Consider the following 22831-nt stretch of genomic DNA (forward strand, 5'->3'; position numbering starts at 1 on the left):
CTATGTAGGCCAGCAGTGGAAGCTACGGAGGAGTCAGATCAATTCCCTGATGACCTGGCTGGCACAATTAGAGACAGAACACATCAATTTGCTACATCAGGGGGAACCAGCCAGATTAACTGTGGTTAAGAACCAGATAATCATTGTTAAAACAGAGCTAAATAGTTTAAATCAGATTCAAGTTGCTCAGGTGTATCAAATGCATTGTAAAGAGCTATAAGAATGTGGGGAAAAGACGGGTAGACTTTTGGCCCTTAGGATTAGCCAAAAGGTCGCTCATAATAATATAGCGGAAATTAAAATCTCCGAGAGGCAGATGGAAATTACCTCTGCCAAGATAATGGGGGTTTTTTAACAGTTCTATAATAGGTTGTATCAATTGGATCCCAGTTATAATCAACCAGTTACCATAGGGGAGTATCCACAGTTTAGCAGATTAGATCCTGCTATATGCTCTGAGCTGGAAGAAGAGTTCACGCTGGAAGGAACTGTGTCGGTCTTAAACTCCCTTTCTTCTGGGAAAGCAGCAGGCCCACATAAAATCCCAGTGGAGATATACAAAATTCTCCAAGCTGATCTGGCTGTACTACTCCATGATCTTTTTTTATATGTTCAATATTGAGGAATCCCTCCCAAGTCTTGGCAGGAAACGGACAACATAATATTTCATAAGAAGGGAAAACCATCGACACTGCCTGGCTCATATCGCCCCATTTCATTGATAAATTCAGATGCGAAGGTGTATTCCAAAATTTTAGCGACTCGGCTTCAGAGGGTCATAGCCAGACTGGTTTCGCCATGGCAACATGGCTTCGTACCCGGCAGGAGAACTACGGACCATATACAACGGGTAATATCTCTGTTGGATATAACCGGGGCTAGGGGGGGTGGACTGGCTGTGATCCTCTTGGATGCCGAGAAGGCTTTCGATAGGGTGACATGGCAATATTTGTGGGGAGCCTTAGTGGAGAGAGGGTTAGGCCCTAAAATGATTACAGCTATTCAGGCGATGTATCATAAACCCTATGCCAGGTTACAGGTGATGGGGAAGACATCAGACCCAATAGGGGTGGCAAGAGGTATTAGACAAGGATGTCTGTGCTCCCCAATTCTCTTCACCATATATCTATATCCGTTCACTAACCAGATAATTCAGCACTCTGCGATCAAACCTTTCAAAACAAATGGCTATGAGACAAAGGTACTTGCCTACGCGGACGATATCTCTGTGGTTACATCAAACCCAGCAACAGCAATATTAGAATTTGAGAGTATGGCTGAGAAATTTGGGAGCAGGTCAGGTTACTGTCTGAACAAGGGAAAGACGCAGATAATCTGTACAGAACAGTGGAATCTACAAGATCAGACAGACGGAATCAGCAACATACTTAGGGGGAAGGATAGGACCTGATCTAGATATACTGTGGGCAAACAATCTTGATCTAGTGTTGGAGAAGGTTACCTCCGAGCTCCGATGGTTGGATATGCTGCACTTAACGATAGTGGGTAGAGTAAATGTTTAAAAAATGAAGATCTTTCCCAGAATATTATACTTATTCCGCTCCATCCCCTTAGAACTGTCTGGTAATACATTCCAGAAAATGAACTCTATTTTTTCACATTTTATATGGAATTATCAAAAAACTAGGTGCGCTTTAAGAACATTAACCCTTCCGCGAGAATGAGGTGGTTGTTGGGCTGCTCCAAACTTACTTTTTTATTATTGGGCAGCTTTTCTGCAAGAAATGGGTGCCCTGCTGGGAGCAGATAGCTCTGCATGGGAGGATGGCTTACCATCTATATACCATCTAGCTATTGGGGGAAGCAACAGGACTTTCTCAAAGACAGCTCAAGCCCTAAAGGTCCGCTTTAAGTGCTTGAAAGCAGCCAGAATGGTATGGATAAAAGTAAGTAAGATTATGAAAATCTCCAAATGCAATAGATATACCCCCTTATGGGGATCTTCGATTTTTCCAGCGGGGTTATCGGATGGTATGTCCGGAGATTGGGCACAGGCTGGTATCCATCGAGTAGAGAGTTTACTCAGTGATAAATTAGAAATACTATCCTTCCCGGAATTAGTTCTGAAATTTGGGATTAACAGCAGATCTTGTTTTAAATATATCCAAATAAGGAGGTGATTAAAAACTTCAGCTGTTAGATTTGATAACCTTCGATCAATACCCCTAATGGACAAGCTATATCAGGGGGGTGGGCGGATTGGGGAATTTTATAATATACTGATGGAAACAATACCCGACGATTCTGGTAAAACTGAGACAAGGTGGGCATCAAAAATAGGGGATGATGCCATCGATTTTGATATCTCATTAGAATTGGGGAAACATATATTTTTGGCAGCAAACCTTAAAGCGCAAAACTACAAAATCCTGTTTATCTTTTATTATACTCCTGCAAAACATTTCAGCTGGGGGAAACGAGAGACTGGTCAATGCCCTAGATGTCAGCATAGCTCTGCCGATACTATACATATGTTTTATTCATGTAAATCCCTGATTTCGTTAAAAAAGGGTATAGAGTAATTCTGGGAAAAATCAATTAACTGTGCGATTACTATTAGCTCACCCGCTGATGCTATTTGGATATGATAGCCTAATTGGGTTAGCATCAGCACATCGGGACTTTGTGTTCGTTACAATTGCAGTACCAAGATTATTAATAGCTACTGCATGGAAGGATTCGGAACCCCCTGTATATACTGCTTGGCTACATTGCTTATTGAATATACATGTTCTCGAAATGGCTCTCTATAAGAACAAGGGCCACCGAGCTAGAGTGAAAGGGGGTAAGATCTGGGCACACATGACAAACTGGCTTAAAGGAAACCACGGGGAGCCGGCAAGTAGGATAGGAATTTGTTAATCTGTGTTTGATGTTGTATTTCTTTTTTTTTCTCTTTCCTTTTCCAATGCCATTTGTGAACTTAAAGAGTATACTGTAATATACTGTATGAATTTAGAAGTGTAATTACCTTTCCTTGTGCTTTATGATGTACCTGACGGCATAAAATACCTCCAGTAAGCGCCACAGAGCAGCGTTGCAGAGAGGTAGTCTGAGGCCATGCCCCTTTTTACACCACACTGCAAACGCAGCTTCTGGCGCACTGCTGCTCGGAGGATGAAGTCCACTTGTGTCCTGAGGTCCTTAGGACACAAGAGGACCTCATCACCCACCAGCAGTGCACCAGAAGCCGCGTTTTCAGAGTGGTGTAAAAAGGGGCGTGGCCTCGGACCACCTCTCTGCAACGCAGCTCTGTGGCGCTTACTGGAGGTACCTAGTGGGCTAGTTGGGCCCAGGGACCCTCAGGATTGAAGGGGACTATTTTGGCATTGCCCCTGGGACCTGGTCCACCCGGGAGCTGATTAAAATTTCCTCTGTAGGATTTGCGACCCCAGCGCGAATTTTGCCGATTGCTTTTTTAAAAAAATGCTTTTTTTGGCCCTGGGGGTCCTTGTGGGACACAAGTCAAAACAATAATTCCCCTTTTGGAAAAGCAGAATTTGTCAACACATTCACAACTTCATACATTTGATCACCAGGACAAGACACCCAAAAATCATCTCGATAACAGCCTGTATATAAAAAATGTTTCATATGTTTTTATTGTTATAAAATAGATCATATAATCATATAATCAGTCACAAATTCATAAAAATACACAGTAAAACAATGTAAAAGTTTAAGATAAAAAACAACAATGCACAGTTGTTTTACTGTGTATTTTTATGAATTTGTGACTGATTATATGATCTATTTTATAACAATAAAAACATATGAAACATTTTTTATATACAGGCTGTTATCGAGAGGATTTTTGGGTGTCTTGTCCTGGTGATCAAATGTATGAAGTTGTGAATGTGTTGACAAATTCTGCTTTTCCAAAAGGGGAATTATTGTTTTGACTTGTGTCGGTTGGTGCTCCACCCCTTTTGTGGTACGGGGCCCCTCTCTCCCTAATTTTTATATCTATAGTACAGCCCTTGGGCTGGAGAGTTTTGCCTCTATTGGCTTTTTCCACGAGCTTACCAGCCATGGATCACTTTAAGACTTTTGGCTTTAGTGATGATCAATTTAATAAAATCATGAACACAAAGAATGGTAACAAAATCACTGTGGTGTCAGGAAGAGGAGAAAACTGGGGAAGGCTTGTTAATCTAAAAAAGAAGTTGATACGAACAGAAGCGCATGCAGATTTTCTCATAGAATATGTTAAGGCAGGTACAATCCCGATTGGCTTACAGGTTCGCAATGAACCAGGTCTTTTTATTGAAAATAAAAAATTTTTAGAAGTATGGACACAGATTGCAAATAGATGTAGTAGGGATTGGATGCTTTTAATTATTGAGACAGCGCAGGAACTGATCATCATTGAAAAAGAATCCATAGAGAAGCTAGAGAGAGAGCTAAAAGAGAGTACAGGGGTTGAAGATGCCAAGAAAAAATTAGATGAGATTAATAAAGATATTGAAGGGTACAGTGACTATCTGTTTAATAAAAAGACCAATAAATTGAAAAAAGACATTGAAAGATTTAGTGCAGAACTGGCCTATCCATACCTGAATGAAAAATACTATCAGCAGAAACAGGAACAGGGATGGGAAAGACCTTACAATAGACCGATCTACAAAAGAGGAGGGAGAAAACAGGTTACTTTCTCAGATACGTCGGGCTCTAGTAGCGAGGAAGAAAATGTCCACAAAGAGGATGAGAACAGCAGAGGTAATTTTAACGACTCGGGTCCTCCTGTTTTTTTAGGACAAAGAGCAAGGAGGGGTCAACGATTCAATCCGAATCAAGGGAGAGGACAACAATTCCGGGGTCCTCCGCCTCCACAACAGGAATATCTGAGAACAAGAAACCAACGGTACTGGCGTCAATCGGAACACCAGTAATCAATTTATCAGATCGAACCCTGACGGAGATAGAAACTAGGTTGCTTAGTAAAGGACTTAGCTTTATTCCATCCACTAATATCAACAAATTCCAATTGGAAAAGGATCTACGTGCCTTCTTTAGGAAGATTAGATTGAAAAGATTTTTTCAAGATTGCCCGGCCAGGGAATATATCAATGCCTCCGGTCTTAAACCCAAATCCAAATTTACTCCTACTTTGGCGATGGTAAACAAAAATCATGAGATTTTTGAGAAATCAGTAGAAAGCGGAATACAACATATTCTGCAAGAGAACCTGAAGCAATTTGATAGAAACTTTAGTAAAGGAGAAAGAGATGCACTAAAAACCCTCAAGGAAGATGTCACTTTGACTATCAAGCCTGCCGATAAGGGAGGAGGGGTAGTGGTGCTTAATACTTTTGATTACGAACAAAAAATGCTAGCTATGCTAGCTAACATAGAACACTATGAGCCTGTGTCGAGAAACCAACTAGCCAAGCTTACCAAAGACTGCAGCTCTCTTCTAAATGAAGCAAAAACCAATGAGTGGATTTGTGAAGATGAGTATAAGTTCCTACACAATGAGGAACCTAGGATTCCTGCACTGTACGGTCTCCCCAAAATCCATAAGGACCTAGTTAACCCTCCTATGAGACCCATAGTTAGCAGTATCAATTCTCTTACAGAGCCACTCAGTAAATATGTTGATCACTTCCTTCGTCCTGTTGTCATGGGTCTGAGGTCCTATGTTAGGGACTCGGCGCACATGATATCTCTACTGGAGGGTAGACCATTCTGTGGGGAGACTCAGTGTCTTGTCACCCTTGATATTGAGTCCCTTTACACGAATATCCCCCAGAGTGAAACGGTTGAGGTGGTACGTAGAGCTATTGAAAATATCGATCTGGAAGGTGCTGAAATGAACTTCATTGTGGAATGCGCCAGGATGGTTCTAATGAACAACATCTTTCTCTTTAAGGATCAATTGTACAAACAAAGGAAAGGCACCAGCATGGGGGCTACCTGTGCGCCTAGTCTGGCTTGCCTCTATGTTGGCGAATTCGAGAAGAAACACATCTATAACGAACTAGCCCCCTTTTTTGAGAATGTGGTGGGCTGGTATCGTTATATAGATGATATCTTCTTTATCTGGGACGGTCCTACCCAAACCCTTGAAGAATTTCTAATGTGGCTTAATCTTGGAGATCCCAACCTCAAATTTACATCGCATTGGAGTAAGGATAAGATTGAGTTTCTTGACATTGGTATTAAAGATGTAGAGGGTTGTCTGGCAGTGGAACTTTTTACCAAACCAACTGCTAAGAATACCCTACTTCACTATTCGAGCTTTCACCCTAAATCACAACGAGACAATATACCTTTTAGTCAGTTTCTCCGCTTGCGGAGAAATTGCTCTGATTTGGGTGATTTCTATAAACATGCAGATACAATGAAAAAGAAATTCTTAGAGAGAGGTTATCCCAGGAAACTGATAACGCACTCACTTAAGCGAGCAAGATTCTATAACAGGGAGGCTATGCTGACAAAGACGAAGAAGGACAAAGATGAGTTTGAGAAGCTTGTGTTCGTGAGTCAGTTCTCGCACATTAGTAATCGAATCAAAAACGTAATCAACAGCAACTGGCATATTATCAATAATGATGAGGACAAAAAGCTGGATAAACCTATTTTCGCATTCAAAAGAAATAGAAATCTGAGAAATGAGCTAGTTCATACATACAGAGAGAACCAGGGCAATGCTCAATGTACGCTAGATGGAACTCATGCTCTCAGAAATGTGAGATGTGGGTCTTGTAACGTTTGCCCACTATCCCTGGTATCTAACAGCCATGAATACAATGGCCGTAAGGTCTTCTCAAAATCGTTAAACAACTGTAGGAGCAAGAATATTGTGTACTTCCTCAGGTGCCCTTGTGGGAAGGGATACGTTGGCGAAACAGGGAGAGAGTTACGCATTAGACTACAGGAACATCGTTCAGCGATACGTACAGGTAAATTAAATGCCCCCCTAGTTGCCCATTACATTGAAGCAGGCCATAGTGATTCTGACATTCAGTGGTTCATCTTAGAGAAAATCTGGATGGGCCGTCGCGGAGGAAACATGGAACAAAAAAGAAAGGCAAGAGAACAGTGGTATATTTCCCTGTTCAATACAGTACGCAATGGTCTAAACTCGAAGGAGGAATGGGAACGTCTTCTTAATTAATGAATCCTTGGTCATGGCATTACTGGGTAATCTGAGCGACAGACATCACTTCCTAGGGCTACATTTTATTCAACACTAATCTATAGAACATCTAACCAGAGGTTATTTTGTCTTGCAACAAGTTGGATTTGTAGGTATTGTCCTTTAGGCTGGTATTAGATATGGTCCAGACTATGTCATGCTGAATCTTTTCGGCATTGCCCGATTCTTGTCAATCTCTGATTTGACATATTGTATTTCAGCATATGCTGAGGTGTTTAAACGTGCGGAGAGTTACTCTATTTTAAAATCTAAGAGGGCTTCTACTACCCTAGCTACTGTGTTTTCATCCTTATTTCAAATGAATGGACAGGCTGTTTGAAACTAACTGGATGTCTTCTTTCGTTATCTGATGGTAAGTTAGTGGGGCCCGTTTGCTCTCGTGTTAGGGGCATCCATCATGGCCGCCATTCTTTGACCGTATCCAGCCCCTCTATTTTCGAGCAGACCCAAATTAACTCGTTTTTAGAATCGAGATAACGATTCATTGTACCGAATGCAGCCTTGCTGGTTGGACTCGTATAAGCATTTCTTTACCACTTTTTAATAAATGGACAGGTTTCTTGTACTAATGGAAAGGCAGTCAAAGATGGCCGCCACATTGGTTGTCTCTATTCGGAATCAGACGGTGCGCCAGATGGGCCCGTTATCTTCAATGTAGGGGCATCCATCATGGCCGCCACTTTCTGTACGTGTCGAATCGGAACAGCTGATTTCAATTAACTCGTGTTTTCGGAGTATAAATAACGAGCCATTTGGCTCAACGTTGTCGTACTGGTGGGACCCGTTCAATCATTTCCTGACGCGTACGCGCTTTTTCACGGTAAGATAGACGAGGACCGTTTTTGTGTGTGTTCTATCGTGTGAGAATGCATTCCTGATTCCGGGGTGTAGGTACTCTTTGGGTGTACTGTGCATATAATGCGCTGGACACTGAAGTTAAAGTTCACATCTTAGGATATATTCATTGCTTTGAGAATAGTATAATAAACTATTAATTCCCTCGGTGTGGCTACTGCATCCTGGACGAGTTTTGTATCAAGACGGTCACAGTGTTTGCAGACTATTTGGAATGATGAGTTTACGATTATGTCCACAATCTTATCTTCTGTCCCAAACTCATGTTAATCTTTGGGCTTATAGGCTCTAGGATTTTAGGTAGAGAAATAGTCAAATTATACATAAACATGTTCTTTGTTTTTAGGACTTAGGATTGTATCCACCGTATCCTTGAGGAGAAAAAATAGATACTCCCATTGTTTACGACCTAATTGAAATTACCCTTGAGGTTTTCTACCCATCTATGCATCCAAGGTAAACTTTATTTTATTAACTACTGAGTTAGAGCCCTTGAGATATACCAAGAAAGTATTTACTCTATAATAGAGGACTAAGATGGAAAAAAAAAATTCTTGTCTTTTTCTTTAGACCTATTTTCCATCAAACGCACGTGTTTACGATATAAGAACAAGGCGATAAAAGACTAGAATAGACTGTATCAGGTAATTTTTTGTGCTGTTATTATAGCTAGATTAGATAATACACTCTAGTGGTTTAGCTATTCTAATGCCTGAAATTATCGATTTTTATAGTATTTTGGCCTGTTGAGTAATCTGGATGAGGCACAAGGAGGAGGTTAGGATCCCTTCAGTAGCCGATGTCTACTCTATTGGTGCATATAAGGTACTCTATTATGGGACTTTACTATAACCCCGATGTGTGTGTTATCCCTTCAATGTACTGTATGTATGAAGGATCGTGTGTATGATCACCAGGAGAACTACACTTGTCTAGTTTGGCCCAATTAACTCTGTTAACTTCCATATTATTTAGAAGGAGTTATTCACAACATTGTATAGATTCTAAACTTAATGTGTGTGTTTTAAGCGACGATCGGCCTATTTTGTTAATTTCCATATTAGTTGTTAGGTATTTGATGTTTGTGGTTTGAATGATGATTGTAAGAACTGTCTTAATATGTATATTTTATGATTGTATTTAGATTGTTTTCTGACGACATGGGAGAATATTATGACTTGTCCTGAAGAAGGTGGTCTGCTATCTTCATATTTCCACCGAAACGCGTCGACGCATTTGTAGGAGGGAGAGTATAGATTGTTGTGACTCCTAGTTTCCAAATTACGCAAATGTTGATATTATCAACTAGGAAATGAGTAGATCATGATCATATGTCTCCTGTCTCCTGATGATGAGAGATCAAAATACGCTCCTTACTGAGTCTCCCTTTATTTTATTTTACATTAGTGTATGTGTAATGTGTTCTATGTATAGGTAGGATACTGTGCATTGTTGTTTTTTATCTTAAACTTTTACATTGTTTTACTGTGCATTTTTATGAATTTGTGACTGATTATATGATCTATTTTATAACAATAAAAACATATGAAACATTTTTTATATACAGGCTGTTATCGAGATGATTTTTGGGTGTCTTGTCCTGGTGATCAAATGTATGAAGTTGTGAATGTGTTGACAAATTCTGCTTTTCCAAAAGGGGAATTATTGTTTTGACTTGTGTCGGTTGGTGCTCCACCCCTTTTGTGGTACGGGGCCCCTCTCTCCCTAATTTTTATATTTATAGGTCCTTGTGGGACACCCTGATTAGGCCTAGGGGGTCAGGTTGTTTCTTGTTTTCATCTTCTTTTTTCTCTTTTCTTGTGACTCGGTTCTACAGAGTCACAAGATGGCTGTCAACAGTTCCTGGTTTTTAACAGAGTGAAGCTCGTGCCAGGGAGGGTTCGCGAATCCTCCTCGGTGCTCAGATATCGATATTTTTCTTTTTTTAATTTCTCAGGAACTACTGAACGGATTGCCACCATTTAAAAAAAAGGTCGCTGTCTAGACCAGGACCTACCTTTTTGCCAAATTTGGTGTAATTCCATTCAGCAGTTCGGGCTGTAGCTTTGTCTAAAATTCCTATGGAAATTACCATGGGGAAAACGCATATTGGACCCTTCTTTTTTTTGGCCCCCGCTTGACGAATCACCCCCAAGCTTTCACGACAGGAGCTGACTGGATCGGGCCATTAGTTTTGAAAATTTCACGAAGATTTGTCAACCGGCGCCAAAGTTATTGGCAAAACAAAAAAACGCTTTTTGGATAGAAATGAGGTCCTAACTGTAACTACCGACTGGCGATCCCAATAACTTTGGCGCCGGTTGCAAAATTTTCAAAACCTGTGGGGCGCTCCGGTCAGCTCCTGTCTTGAAAGTTTCGGGGTGATTTGCCAAGCGGGGGCCAAGAAAAAAGGGGGGTCCCAAAACGTGTTTTCCCCATGTAATTTTCCAAAGGAAACTTTAGACACAGCTGCAGCCCGAACTTCTCAACGGAATTACACCAGATTTGACAAAAAGGTAGCCCTTGGTTCAGAAAGAATTTTTTTTGTTAAATGGTGTAAATCCATTCAGTAGTTTTTGAGATATTAAAGGAAAGAAATCTTTATATATGTGGGCGGAGCCTAAACCCCCAAGCACAAGTTTGGCTCTAATTGGCTGCCAACACTTCAAACCAGGAAGTGTTGGCAGCCATCTTGTGCCTCGCATCGATCAGCCCATACAATTGCCACTCATCGAGTAACCTTGCCAAGTAAGTTGTGCCTCAGTGAGATCTCTCTCTTCTTAAAAATGTGTTTACATTTGATCAATATAGCTAGTGCGCCGCAAGTGCTACCTGTACCTGTCAATCTGAGCACGCACAGACGCAGCAACACCCACATAAGCAGGCGCTCCATTCACAACGTCTTGAGTCTTCCGTGGCTGGACAGGCAAGCGTTAAAAGAGCTACTCAAGAGCTATAAACTGATCCCTGAATGTTGACAGGAAGAAGGCAGAATTGCTGATGGAAGCCTGCGAGGAGGAGCACCAATCCGTGCTTTACCACACAACCTGCCTTAAAGCCAAGAAGTCACAGACATGAGGCTAGTGCACAGGGCAGGGGGTGTGCGCGCCATGGGTTTTACACACTTGGACAAAGGGGCGCATCCCCCTTCGCAGGGCCTCGGAGACAGGTGCGGGCCAGTTGATGGCGGCAGCTGCTGTTTCAAATTTTCTCGGGTACATTTCCTGCGGGAAGGCAATGAATGGTTGCATGGGGGGGTAGCGTGGCTACCTGGGCAGCTTGCGGGGGTGGCAAGACAGCTTAAAAGGCTGTAGATCAGCCTGATGAGCACCTTGCTGCCTGCCTGCCCCTGAAGATTCCCGGTGCACGCTGCCCCCACCGTGAAGGAGACTTCTTTCTTTTTCCTTGATGACTCAATGCTGCCACTGCCCGGCCTAATGGAGTTCTTATTTCGGCGCAGTTCTCCTTTGGATCGGGGCTGCTCGTGGCTGCCACAGTTTGACTGTGCCAGCCTCACCACCTGTTTGCTTTGTCTCTGGGCCTGCTGAGGGGCCGCTTCCGAGGGGCTCCGGCAGCGGCCACAGTTGCACAGCCTTTTTCCCCCTTATATTCAGAGGCCTCACCAGTTGCCGCCATAGGGACCCTGTGTGGATTCGGCCAGCGCAGAGGCAGAGGTGAGGTGGGGATGGTCGTGCCTGGCTGGGGGCGCGTGGGCTCTGCATCTGACTGTGGGATTTAGCCTTTATTATATAGGGGCAGAGTGATGTGAGTCCTATCTGTCTCATGGGCCCTGTGGCCCCCCTTTGTCCAGTGTCAAGCAATGGTCTAGCTAATACTAGTACTGGAACACTTCATGCCCCAAAAATCCATCACACAGGAAAGTCCTGGTTACATGGTGGAGCCCTCATGCTGGTTTTTAAAAACCTCTGAAAAACGCTTTGTTAAATATTAAAACAAAAATCCTGGTTTTGGGTTCAAACAGCAGCCATGATGCCGAAATTACCCACAAAGCAAAGCTGAAGCACAGATGCCATATTCACTCAATAAGTTGATCTATCATTATTGTGCAGACACAGGGAGTAAATAACACCTTCTCAGCCTTCGACAAGGAGCCCGTCCTGGTTCTCTCCCCCCATCCACTTCTTTAGATAGTCAGTTTTTCTGGGTCCCATGTAATTGTGACATGGATCCCACCACCTGTGCTTATTATTTTGTCAAAATCTCAGGAGAGAGGTTCTAGTTTCCTGATGCCTAAATCTTTTGACTTTGAATGTATGCATCGGGGTTTAAACCTCGGCGGGAGGGTCAACAGCCTGATATTCTTTGCAAATCACTTAATATAATCTCTGCGCCTAAATATAAATGTCTTTGTCTGCAATGTGACTAGGGTTCGTGCAAAGCGCTCCAATTCCTTTGGGTCCAGTTCTCGCTATATAAAACTTCAAAATAATGTCCCAATAAGAGCATGTGTGTATAGAAGGAGAGCAGGTTAGCACTCACCTTGGCAGGGATGGAAGGGTTCAGGTGGCCTTCATATACAGCTAAGGCACTGCCACTTACTTCATAGCATTTAACCATGCAGTTGACAATATGAGCATACCAGGGCCCAAAACATTCAGTGCTCTTGGAAAGCACCTCAGCTCTGGCCAGAGGATGTGTTTTCTGCAACACATTTGAGCAACCCACGGAACCTCAGTCGGGCACGTTTACCTTGATGTGCAGTCCATCATGTTGGAGGACAGGCACCCAATTCTTACAATGCATCTCCCTATGTTTCCATGCTGTACATCCTACGTAGTGGCTGCCTTGATATGCAGACGTGTTCACTAGGCAATTTCATTTAATGGATATAACCAATTTCAGTGGTGGAGTTTGTTTTTCTGATCACACAGTCATTTCAGTGGGCACGTCCCAGAGCTAACCTGCATGCTCAGTTTCCAGTGTCAGGGGCCCCCCAACTTTTTATCTTTCCGATCTACACCATTAAAATCTTTCAACTGAAGCTTAAGAAATCCTTTTTAAAACAATAGGATGCAGGCGATAAGTTTTCAACTCCACTAAAATGCCTTTTTCACGGGGATAGCTTGTGGGGCTGGGCCCCGTGCTGGAGAAAGCTTAATCCACCGGGCATATGTTTCAAGATCTTTGAATCATATTGCTTATCTGGTCAATAATGCACCTGTGGCAGAGATGTATAATTTAGGAATCGGATAGTGTACCTGCTGCAAACATCTGTGCATAACTTGTACTTGTTACAGTACTAGTGAGAAAGGTACGATGGAGTGTGCATGTTCTGCGGAGACTCCAAGTAATCTTTTAGTGACATATTTATGTCCAAAGAAAAATCATATGCGAGTATTGTAAATTTGCAGCAGGATCTCGCTGTGTGTGACAACTACGGTTTAAATAGAAAAAATGCAGTGCAGCCCGAGTCCTTAGAACTTGCTGACAGGGCCAGGATTCAGGAGAGGCCACAGGTTGAGGTTAAGAGGCATGACTTTAAATAGCATTGCCAGTTTTATATGGTTATGCATGCTTGTGGTCTTCTCCCATGTACAAAAGGTTGTATTCTTATTTCAACAGGAGAATGTGCATTTATGGGCCCATTGTCACATGCTTGTGTTCATTTTTAGGAATAATCATTTGTAGCACATAGCATGCCCTTTGAGAGCATAGTTGGTGGATGGTGACAGATCTAGCTGAGTAGAAATCACTAAACTAGTGATTCTTTTAATTTTATAATGTGACTGGGATTAACATGCCTTTTCCACCGACTGCTATGCAGCTTGGGGGCCAGCTAGACAGACAGCACTCAAGTGGCTTTCCTGGTCCCCACTGAGCCGAATGCTATCTCACAAACATGGTGGAGGTGTTTAACCAGATCTTGGGATTGACCAAAATAACAATTAATGAGGCCTGAACATATTTATACCAGAGTTCTTTTCCCATAAGTATGGACCATTGCCCTACAAAAACGACTAACACAGCCAGATCAGGTGGCCTAATGAACCAAAGCTTTCACTATAGGGACCTGCGTTTGACCTCATGGCCACAGGTGCAATGCCTGACAGGTTCCATTCAGCCTTGCATCCTACTGGGGGCGAAAAAATTGGTAAAATTGAATTGTGTAATCTGTTATTCAGCACCAAGATACCGGTTACGGTGAACTCGCATTTTCCACACGTCAAGCCAGTTGTGGGTCATTTACAGCAACAGCTAGGGCCCAAGTATCTAGGTTTGTTGTTAATGAGCACCTTATTATGGAGGGATAAGTCTCTTGCCTACATCTTTGAAGTTCCAACCCAAACTCTTCAGGTAAGGTGCTAATTTACTATTGCCAGAAAAATGCATTGCCTGAACCATTTTAAATGCTGTAATAGATTATAGTGATGCCTTTCCATGAGGGACCTCAATGTGAAATCTCAGCAGGTTTCAAATACTGGAGGATGTTGCAGTAGGAGTATATTTGCCTAAAACATTGTTTACTTTCCACGGCACTAGGAGGCGGACAGCATCCCCAGGTAGCAGCTGAATACAATAAAAAGCTCCTACACTAATATGCAAGAAGTTTTTCGGCATAGCTTAGCACTACCCAAGCCGCAGCATTATTCTATACCGCCTAAAAGAATGCTGTGATCTGTAGGTACATAATCCTTGATGATTCCCAAGAAGGTTAGCTAAGGGAAAGTGGGCAGACTTGTTTTTGGTTGCACCAGCCTATTATGAACTTCCTTAACAGGCGCCCGGGGAGCATTCAGCAGCTAAAGTATTTAAAAGGCTCTAAAAAATAAATTTATTGGTATAACGCCATCTGGCTCAGGTAACCAGGCCCAAAGGTTGGAAGGGTACACCCGGACAAAAGGTGCCCTTATAGATGTCGATAAGCTTGAAAGGATGTTGGGGGTCTTGGACAGTGTATATGAGACTGGGGATGGAGGTAACTTTGTTTTCAGCGTCGCCCCTCACCGCTTTTTTCTCTTGCATTCTACGGAGCCTGCAGGGTTTCTGAAATTGTGGTGGGGGCCAAACAGGGCATACTCTGCGGTATTTCTACTCAGAAATATTTTATGCTTAGGGGACACTCTGGTAGTAACCAGTCCACGCTCAAAAACAGACCAATGTGGAAAAGGGGATCAAGTGATTCTGAGGGGAGTGCACAGTTTTTTGGGGTGCTCAGTCAAGGCGACTTATGCATAAGAGTATGTATGTTAATGCACCATCTCCTTGTCACTACCCATGCACTCCTCCAGTCACCCAGCCACTTCCATGTCCTTATCTAATCACTGCACCAAAACCCAAGCACTTATAAATTCACTATGCACTCTCCTTGCAGTACTCTAATCATCCAGTCACTACCCATGTACTCATGCCATGACCCAGGCACTAACACATGCACTTCTACAATCCCCTGAGCACTACTGATGCAGTCCAGCCATCTCCTTGTCACTACCCATACACTCATCCAACCACCTAGCCAGTTCCATGTCCTTTTCTAATCACTCTGCCAAAACACCAGCACTTATAAATTAACCATGCACTCTCCTTGCAGTACTCTAATCATCCTTTCACTATCCATGTAGTCATGCAATGACTGAGGCACTAACTCATGCACTTCTACAATCCCTGGAGCACTACCTATACAGTTTAGTAATCTCCCTGTTACTACCTATGCACTCCTCCAATCACCTAGCCAGTCCCATGTCCTTATCCAATCACTGCGGCAAAACCCAAGCACTTAATAATTCACCATGCACTCTCCTTGCAGTACTTTAATCATCCAATCACTACCCATGTAGTCATGCAATGGCCCAGGCACTAACTCATGCACTTCTACAGTCCCTGGAGCACTACCTATACAATTTAGTAATCTCCCTGTTACTACCTATGAACTCCTCCAATCATCCAGCCAGTCCGATGTCCTTATCTAATCACTGCGCCAAAACCCAAGCACTTTTAAATACACCATGCACTCTCCTTGCAGTACTCTAATCATCCAGTCAGTACCCATATAGTCATGCAATGGCCCAGGCACTAACTAATGCACTTCTACAGTCCCTTGAGCATTAACTATACAGTTCAGTAATCTCCCTGTTACTACCTATGCACTCCTCCAATCACCTAGCCAGTCCCAAGTCCTTATCGAATCAGTGCGCCAAAACCCAAGCACTTATAAATTCACTATGTACTCTCCATGCAGTACTCTAATCATCCAGTCACAACCCATGTACTCATGCAATGACCCAGGCACTAACTCATGCACTTCTACAGTCCCTTGAGCACTAACTATACAGTTCAGCAATCTCCCTGTTACTACCTATGCACTCCTCCAATAAGCTAGCCAGTCCCATGTCCTTATCCAATCACTGCGCCAAAACCAAAGCACTTATAAATTCACCATGCACTCTCCTTGCAGTACTCTAATCACCCAGTCACTAACCATGTACTCATGCAATGACCCAGGCACTAACTAATGCATGTCTTCAATCCCTGGAACACTACCTATACAGTTAAGTAATCTCCCTGTTACTACCTATGCACTCTTCCAATCACCTAGCCAGTCCCATGTCCTTATGCAATCACTGTGCCAAAACCCAAGCACTAATAAATTCACTCAGGCACTCTTCTTGCGATACTCTAATCATTCAGTCACTACACATGTGCGAATGCAATGACCAGGCACTAACTCATGCACTTCTATAATCCCTGGAGCACTACCTATACAGTTCCGTAATCTCCCTGTTACTACCTATGCACTCCTCTAATCACCTAGCCAGTTTCCTGTCCTTATCCAATCACTGTGCCAAACCCAAACACGTATAAATTCACCATACACTCTCCTTGCAGTATGCTAATCATCCAGTCACTACACATGTAGTCATGCAATGACCCAGGCACTAACTCATGCATTTCTACAATCCATGGAGCACTACCTATACAGTTCAGTAGTCTCCCTGTTACTACCTATGCACTCCATCAATAACCTAGCCAGTCCCATGTCCTTATCCAATCACTGTGCCAAAACCCAAGCACTTATAAATTCACCATGCACTCTCCTTGCAGTACTCTAATCATCCAGTCAGTACCCATGTAGTCATGCAATGACCCAGGCACTAACTCATGCACTTCTACAGTCCCTTGAGCACTACCTATACAGTTCAGTAATCTCCCTGTTAATACCTATGCACTCCTCCAATCACCTAGCTAGTCCCATGTCCTTATCAAATCACTGCGCCAAAACCCAAGCACTTATAAATTCACCATGCACTCTCCTTGCAGTACTCTAATCATCCAGTCACTACCCATGTAGTCATGCAATGACCCAGGCACTAACTCATGCACTTCTACAGTCCCTTGAGCACTACCTATACAGTTCAGTAATCTCCTTGTTACTTCCTATGCACTCCTACAATCACCTAGCCAGTCCCATGTCCTTATCCAATCACTGGGCCAAAACCCAAGCACTTATAAATTCACCATGCACTCTCCTTACAGTACTGTAATCATCCAGTCACTACCGATGTAGTCATGCAATGGCCCAGGCACTAACTCATGCACTTCTACAATCCCTGGAGCACTACCTATACAGTTCAGTAATCTCCCTGTCACTACCCATGCACTCTTCCAATCACCCAGCTGGCACCATGTACTTATCCAATCACTGGGCCAAAACCCAAGCACTTATATATTCACCATGCACTCTTCTTGCTGTACTCTAATCATCCAGTCAGAACCTATGTACTCATGCAATGACCCAGGCACTAACTTATTGCAAATACAGAGAAGGTCATGCTAATCACAGGGGTACCCCAATGCATAGTGTTCCCTAGTGTATGTAGGTGTTTTCACTGTATTCTAAGTAACCATGGGCGTAGTTCGCGAAGTAGCACTACGCGAAGCTACGCAAAGTGAACTTCGCACTACGCGAGCTACGCGTAGCACTTCGCGAACTGCGTGGTACCTTGTTCGCACTGTGCAAGATGTCGTTTTCAATGATTGCACAGTGCGGACAAGCAACCGGCACTGTGCAATCATTGAAAACGGCTTCTTGCACAGTGCGAGCTGTAGTTTTCTGCTGCTCGAGTAGGTTTTTACTCGAGCAGCAGCTTTCTCAACGCAAACTGGTAGTTTCTCATCGCGAGCGGTCTTGCCGGGATGTCATTTTGCTTGCTCGTGGTCGCCAACTTGACGTTGAGGACCGCGAGCAAGCAAAAAATGACCACTGCACTACGCAACACTACGCTACGCGTGTTCGCACTGTGCTACGTGCAATTCGCGTAGTGCGAAGTAGCGCAAACTTCGCAAACTACGCGAGCGTAGCGTGGTGGTTTGCCCAGGCTTAATTCTAAGTGTCTTATAGCATAGCACTGGCTCTAGGCCTGGTTATTCAGAGTCAGTTACCACAAGTACCCGTCAGCAAAAAGTTGGGGGCACTGGGCTTTCTGCTCCTCTGTTGCCTCTTTCTGCATTTGTCTTGCTTCTTTCTGCGCTTTTCTTCCTCTTTCTTCACATGTCCTACCTTTGTAGGCATAGTTAGAAATTAGCATTTAAAAAACCTTAGAAATTCACTTAAAAAACCACAGGTTTCAGGGACGTTATAATTATTTGGACATTTCACTCGTACAAAATCAGAGAAATTCGTCCGTTATAGTTAGTTCAGCTAACTATAACTCGCACCCCAGCAATGCACTGATGATAACGTCACATATTACATCATTCATGACATGGTCAGTGACATCACTGATGGCATCACTGATGACATCTCAAATGACATCACTGATGACATCACTGATGACATCATCCATGTGATAATCTGATGCGCCTCCTCATACCCTAATATAGCCTTTGATACACCCACTCTAAAATACAGACTACCATTTTCGAAACCATAGACACACCAATACCAGTTAGTACATATCCAGTCACTAATTGCTAGGTCTACACACACATCCACTCATTCACCCATAAAGTCACTCATACATACAGTCAACCATCAATACGGCATTATCACATGTACTCACATATCTATACAGACACTCACACACCACCACTCATCCATAGAGTTACTCACACACCTAGTCAGTCATGCAAAGAATCAATCACATTCCCATTTACTCACCTATACAGTTATACACACACCACGTCACTTATTCAAACATATACTAACACATACTTACACTCTTATACACTAACTAATAAAAGCACACACTGATCCATACCACCACTCTCATTATCATCACTCTCACATATAGTCATTTATACACTCCAACACTCACATATACTGCCTTCCACATATGCAGTTACGCACACATGTACCACTGAGGCATCCATTCACTCACTAACATACCCATACACACACTCACCCACCCATGCAGCCCTTCACAGATGCACTTTTGAACCCATACACCCAGTGAATCATCCACTCACAAATCAATGCACAGACTCACACCCCCCCACCCACCCGCACACACACTCAGGCATCCATACAGACACTCAGACAACCAATCAATAACCCATATAGAGCCTCATTTAGCTACTCACCAACCCATGTAACTGCTTACACACCAACTGACAAACTAAACTGTGTGAATGTCTGTATCAGTCACTAACCCATGCATTTAGTAAGACACATTTAATCACTCACTTATACAGTCAGTCACGCACCTACTAAATCATCCATCCGGATACTTATACACCCACTCATTCTTCAATACACTTTGGCATATATATTAAACATATTTGAGATGTCATCAATGATGTCATCAGTGATGTCACTGACCATGTCATGAATGATGTAATATGTGACGTTATCATCAGTGTATTGCGGGGGCGCGAGTTATAGTTAGCTGAACTAACTTTAACGGCCGAATTTCTCTGGTTTTGTACTAGTGAAATGTCCAACTAACTATAACGTCCCTGAAACCTGTGGTTTTTTCAGTGAATGTCTAAGGTTTTTTAAATGCTAATTTCTAACTATAACGTCCCTGAAATCTATGGTTTTTTCAGTGAATATATATATATATATAGCTTTTCCCCGCACTATGCCTTGTTACACATGGGATGGTGGGAGGAGCTGGTCCTTAGGGCAAACTACGAGGAGCATTTAGATAAGCATGTCATTGTATGGCTAAGGTATATTGAAAGCGTATTTGTGACTTCGCCTGGTACTAAAGAAAGTGCAATGAACTTCATTTCACAGATCAATGTTAACAACATCAATCTGCTTTTTAAGGTAACTCTTAGTCGAGAATCAGTTTGTTTTCTGGATGTAGAGGTGTTTATTGTAAATAGAAAAATTGAAACAAAACTACACAGTAAACAAACAGCTGGAAACACCATATTACACGCTACAATTTTCCACCCCAAACACTTAATACGCAGCATCCCATATGGAGAAATGCTTAGAATCAGAGAATTTGCAGCAACAATAATGATTTGAGGGTAGCCCAAAGAGACAGCAAAATCAGGTTTCAGGCAAGAGGATACTCAGAGGGCACTATTGACAAAGCAATCAGAAAAACTCAAGCAGGGTTGCTGTTCAGAACATCTGATAGCGAAACAGGCCCCACAGGAATAAGTCAAAAGCCACAGGAAGAACAGAGTATAAGGTTAATTCTCTCATATAATAACCAGAAAAATACTCTATGTAATATAATCAAGAATAATTGGCCAATTGTAATAAATGATCCTGTCATAGTGGGCTTACTACCAAAAAGACCAGCCATTACCTTCAGAAAAGCCACCTCTATGAGTGATGTTCTAGTCAGCAGCAAATACTAATTGGCTAACACAAAGGAAGGGATTTGTAAAATGCACCACGTGCTGAGCATGTAGATTGGTGTGAACAAAACATCTTATTCAATATCTTTTAAAGAAGAACCGATTAACAACAAGACATTTTGAACATGCAAAACTGACCATGCAGTATATGTGTTGGAGTGCTCTTGTGGAATGCGATATGTAGGCAGCACAAAGCTGCAAGTTCACAAGAGAATACTCCAACACATCACAGAGATCACTAATTCTGACCCATCGCACCCTGTGGCACGTCATTTTAGAGAAATGCATGAAAATAATTTAGAACATCTAAGGTAATATGAATTGGATTCAGTCTTATGTCTGCGACGTGGTGGAAACACAATACATTCTAGAGCTTGACATTAAAAGCCCACAGGGGCTCAATTCCAGTGAGGATTTTTATACTTGTCTATAAATCATTGTGAGATAAATATTAGACTAAGTGTTTAACCACAAAAACTGATCTGATAAATTCTAACATCTGCATGTCCCTGTTTGCAATTTGCCGAATAATGCTTTTTAACCAAAATTCATTTTAATTTTATTATTAATGTACAAAATTTGATTGAAGGTGGCACCAAAGGTTGGTTTGCACTACAGTACTTTACACGTATTATATGATGGGAACAACATTAAGGTAGGCCCACTTGGGCTACACAACACAGCTAACGTTATTAAAGAAAAGAATAATAATAACTGGGCTGAGGACGGCAATAGATATAGTAAAGGGTAAAACATGTGGTTGCCCAGATACTACCATAACACTCAATAGTGGCCAAGTAAAACATTTCTTCATATATGATGCAGTTATTGATTAGGTCTATTGCATTTAATGTATCGATTATTTATTTATAATTATAGACATTTAATATATTGGGTACCATTTTTAGAAAATCCAAAATGAACTCAGTATACCTATGCTATCTCTTGTTCCCCAAGAGACAGCATCTAATTGGATATGAGTCTGTTTTCGCTATCTATTAATATCACGTAACTCATGCACTTGTCACTTTAAAAATTAGTATAATGTCTGTAGCTACATCATGTGATCAAGGCCTGCTGAGGCCGAAACGTGTCATGGCAAAATAATGAATAAAATAATTTGCACCTTTAAATTGGATTCCGTTCCTGTTTCTTCCATGCATAAGGGAATTCAAAGAACAAAGGACAAAACGATATATATAGGAGAAGCGTTTTTTGATTTGCCAATATCTTTGGCACCGTTTTACGAATCTTCGCAAATTTTTCAAAACTAATGGGGTGCTTCGGTCAGCTCCTGTCTTAAAAGTTTCGGGGTGATTCGTCGAGGGGGAGCCAAGAAAAAAGGGGGGTCCCAAACGCGTTTTCCCCATGTTAATTTCATAGGAAACTTTAGACACGGCTACAGCCCGAACTGCTGAACGGAATTACACCAAATTTGGCATACAGGTAGCTCTTGGTTCAGAAAGTGCCCTTTTTTTAAATGGTGTAAATCCGTTCAGTAGTTCCTGAGAAATAAAGAAAAAGAACACTTTCGATATCTGAGCACTGAGAAGGAGTCGCGACTCCTCCCCTGAGCACGAGCTGAGTTTCTGATTGGTTTCCAACACTCCAAACCAGGAAGTGTTGGCAGCCATCTTGTGACTTAGTAGAACCGAGTCACAAGAAAACAGTAAAATAAAGGTGACAAACAAGAAAAGGGGGCAGGGTAGAAACACCCTGACCCCTAGGCCTGCTCAGGGGGTCCCAGAAGGACCACCAGGGCTAAAAAAAAGCATTTTTAAAATAATGATTTCCGCCAAATTCGCGCTGTGTGCGCGAATCCGGCCGAAATTATTAAAAAAACGAAGAGCGGTCTCTTGCGCTTCATTTGTTTCAAGCCCCCGGGTGAGCCAGGTTCCGGGGGCAATTGTTTATTATAGTGTGGGGGCCCCCACAGCCCCGGGGACCACCACCTCCCGGGGGCTTTGTTTATCATATGCGGGGGGCACGCGGCCCCCGCAGCCCAGGGACCGCCAC

At 42.5% G+C, this 22831-nt stretch overlaps 1 protein-coding gene and 1 pseudogene across 7 annotated transcripts in view; both read left to right on the forward strand.

Annotated features, from left to right (window-relative positions):
* Window positions 1–22831, forward strand: part of LOC146867066 (G2/M phase-specific E3 ubiquitin-protein ligase-like) — a 501947-nt gene that overhangs the window by 302351 nt on the left and 176765 nt on the right. The gene's annotated exons all lie outside the window — the stretch shown is intronic.
* LOC146867067 (U6atac minor spliceosomal RNA) lies at window positions 12506–12624 on the forward strand (annotated as a pseudogene).

Source organism: Triturus cristatus, chromosome 1_2 (genome assembly GCF_964204655.1).
Source record: "Triturus cristatus chromosome 1_2, aTriCri1.1, whole genome shotgun sequence".
In the NCBI taxonomy this organism is placed as follows: domain Eukaryota; kingdom Metazoa; phylum Chordata; class Amphibia; order Caudata; family Salamandridae; genus Triturus; species Triturus cristatus.